The sequence below is a fragment of the Anastrepha ludens genome, chromosome 2 (assembly GCF_028408465.1).
Source record: "Anastrepha ludens isolate Willacy chromosome 2, idAnaLude1.1, whole genome shotgun sequence".
Lineage (NCBI taxonomy): Eukaryota > Metazoa > Arthropoda > Insecta > Diptera > Tephritidae > Anastrepha > Anastrepha ludens.
In genome coordinates, this window is record NC_071498.1 from 123,949,647 (window position 1) to 123,953,566 (window position 3,920).

Below are 3,920 nucleotides of genomic sequence, written 5' to 3' on the forward strand. Positions count from 1 at the left end.
ATCCCCCTCTTGCCAGTTCATCAGCTTTTTCGTTACCTTCTATGTTCCGGTGTCCCGGGACCCAAATTAAGGTTACTCTATGGTTTTCACTCAAGTTGGTGAGGCTATTCCTACTTTGCTCCACCACTTTAGAGGTTGTTATAGTCGCATCCAGCGCCTGGATTGCAGCTTGGCTATCCGAAAGAATAGCGATATTGCCCTTGAAAGAGAAATCTGCGATTAGTAACCTACAGGCTTCCCCAATTGCTAGTACTTCCGCTTGGAAGACGCTACTGGTATTAGGGAGACGCACAGATTTTCCAATTCCAAGTCTCTGAGAATATATACCAGCTCCGACACCACAATCCATTTTGCTGCCATCTGTATAGACTGTGGTATCGAAGGTGTTTAGAGAGAATCCCTTATTCCATTCTTTTTTAGATGGAAATAGTGTGGCAAAATTCCTATTGAACGTTACCATCGGGACGATGTAGTCAGTCCTCACCGAGGTTAACTGAGTTTGTCGCAATAATAGACTAGCGTGACCATAAGTTTTTTCTTTCCAGCGACCCGCTTCATTTAACCTAAATGCACTCATGGTTGCCGTCTTCTTTATATGTAGGTCTATTGGAATAACGTGTGTCAGTGTATTGAGAGCCTCTCTAGGACATGATCTGATTGCACCGACCGTTGGCTTGCCACTCGGGATAATAACAGAGAAGATGTCTGACAGACTCTTCCTCCTGCTCATTCTTACAGCTCTTCTGCAATAGTCGAAATGAGGTACAATCAATCTTTGAGCATGTCGACCTAAAAGGCAAAAGCCTGTGAACAAAGTAACTAACATAGATACGATTTTCCTTGACCGATTAAGTAGCGTCCCATTCTGCCCAAATTCTACTTGTAGCGGTACATCTCAGACTATCAACCCATCCGATCAGTCCAAGGCTACAATATTGCACCACGCAACTTGTAGGTTAAGAGGAATACCTATAAACTTCAAATCATGCTCTCGCTCCCATATCAAATATAATATGATATGTATAACTTCTATCGAAGGAAATCAAGTACTTCGGCATGGTAATTTTGGAAATAAAAAAAAATTAGCGATGGCGAGTATCATAGGCGATGGAATAATGAGCTGTATGAACTTTACGACGATATACCTTTGTACATATGTAGACATAGCGCAGCGAATAAAGGTCCAGCGGCTTCGTTTGCTTGGTCATCCGAATGGAAACAAATGCTCCGACTCTGAAAGAGCTCGATGCGGTACCAGTTGGTGGTAGCAGAGGAAAAGGAAGGCGTGTTATAACGTGCAAAATCACCTATTTCGTTTCCCATACATCGGGCCTTTTTCGAAGAACTCAATCGCTGTAAAACCCAAAGATGATTTGCTTTATTTTCCATCTGAACTCTTTTTAATTGACAATACTTTTAAATTTTTCAATTAACAACGCATTTCATTTTTTTGGCAGAATGTATACCAACAATCTCTTTCTTCGTCTTTTCAGTATTTTATTATAAGTTTGCAGAGGTTTTTCTGCAGACAATTTACAGATAAACATAAAACATTATGAACAATACAAAATACTTTTATTACTGTACTTCCATTGATGTTGATGGCCGACCGGCCCCTGCGTCTTCCGGATGGTATAAAATCTTTCGCTGCTCTAATATTTCTATCGTTTCCAGACCTCGTCATATGGTCGTTCCAAGCATGGTGAAAAGATTTTTACAGATGTGGCCAATACCAAACAGTTTACCAGCTTTCAGCGAATTTGACAGGATCAGCTGATAGACTGACGAAACAAGGGATATGTTTACAAAAAAACTGAGATTGTGGTGGTGATATACGAAAAACATCAATTCAACTTTTGCATATGATACTTCGTTGCCGTTTGAACAACAACTTAATGGATAAATGTGTGAATAAGTGTAAAACAAGCGGTCATCCTGTGTCATCCGAAGATACTCGTACAATTTTGCTTTTCACCATAGCTGATGGTCAAACCTGGAAAATCTATCATTCCTGGTTTCAAACTCATCATCTTTTTCTGGTGTACTTTACTTAACTTTGTCGTTTATTCCACCTTCTGTGCAGATTATGTATGTACATCGTTTCTAATGCAGTAAAAGCGTGTTTTTCCAACGATTGATCGGAGTACTTGCATTTCAGGTGTACGCAGCAATCATTTTGTTTTTATATTTTCTGCTCGCACCTCAGCTCCATAGATCATTATTAGCCTGATTTTAGCTTTATATGTATGTACGCCATTTGCTTTCATTTCTCATGCAATTACTCCGCCATATTACATCTTTGAGACATCCCGCAACGCGCACACCCTGCATACATCTTTCTCGAACCTCTTTAATAATCAACAATCACGAATCTATACAAAAGATATGGAAACGATCCGAATTTCATTTGGGTCTTTACGAGTGCAAGACTTAGTTTAAAAAACCTTAAGGCAGTGTCCGACAGAGGAATGTGAACAGGTACTAAGTAATTAGTTACCAGTCTGATTATTGATTGCAGCTGTCCGAATAAATTTCCGAGCTTAATATAGGAACAATTTCTTCGAATCAATTTCAGACGTGGATAAAAAAATTTAGGGCCAAGAAAAACGTATATTAAAGAATTCTTCGGTTTCTATTCAAGAGGTTCGCATATAACACTTGTGTTCATATGTCCAAACGGGCCCACTGTATCCACTTAAATAACTCATTTGCTACCTATGCACCTGGCTACTGCCGGAATGATAATAATGCTGGCTGCTTGTGTTTCTAGGCTGTACGGCAGGCAGCTCGAATGGTTGACGGAAATGTTGTACGGTTGTAAAACTACCGCACTGTTCTTGCAACCATTTTCCAAATGATAATGGATAATGGAAATTTTGTGCACTTATGCATGCACTCCATCCATCTCTCTACGTCGCATTTTGGTGCAAGTACAAGTGCAGCCATGCATGCGTGTGTATTTGTGTGTGGGCATGCGTCCTGCCAGTTTCATATTATAAACACAAATTAATTTCATTTCAGTGTAAATGGAATATACCAGCGAAAATGTATAGTAGGATAGGCGAACGCATCATTGGGGCCATGAGGGGCATGAGGGGCCTTGTCGCTTACAGCGAGGATGCTGGTGCTCTGGCATTTGCATAAAATATTTGCACAATGCGAGCGGTGGTGGTGGTGGTGCTGTCAGTTGGTCTGTTCGCTCCTTTGCTCGTACAACAAAGTGCGGGCGAATGCAGTTTCGGTCGAACTGCCGAGAATGACTGAGCCGATTTGTGAGGGAATGAGACAACCGAGGCATAGGCACGCTGGGGCACAGTTGCATTTGGCGTTGCTCCAATAAACCAAACTTAAACATGAAGTTTTAGATTAAATTAATGATTCAGCATATGCAACCACAACGCAGTTACCCGGGCGTTGTTGTGGCGAGGCAGTGGACTTCAAAGGCTGCTATGGAGTAGATCGAAATTACTTTTTGGTATAGTTCAAAGTATTTAATAGCTAATATTGTAAAATTATTACAATATGTATTAATATATTAACGAAGACCTAATTATTCACTGGAAAAAAACAAAAACAAACAAAAATGTATCAGAAAAATTGTAAATTCAAATGAATTTCGAGTTCATGCAAATCAATTTTTCGCCCAAACTTTAATAATTGAATTGCGTGTTTTTGATATTTTAAGAATAATTTCAGATAGATCAAGGACAGTCGCTTGACGCCATGTGGGGTTGTGAGGCAGCGAGGGTTTTTTACTTTTGTCCATGGAATGTATTTATGTAAAAGAAATTAAGTCGGCATTCTGTTTTTTCTGTCTCAGAAAATTCATTATACAAAGACAATTTTGTGTGTATACTCGTATAAAATGCGTTTGTGACTGTATGTACATATGTAAAAAAAAATTCTTCTTGGAGAAGTTC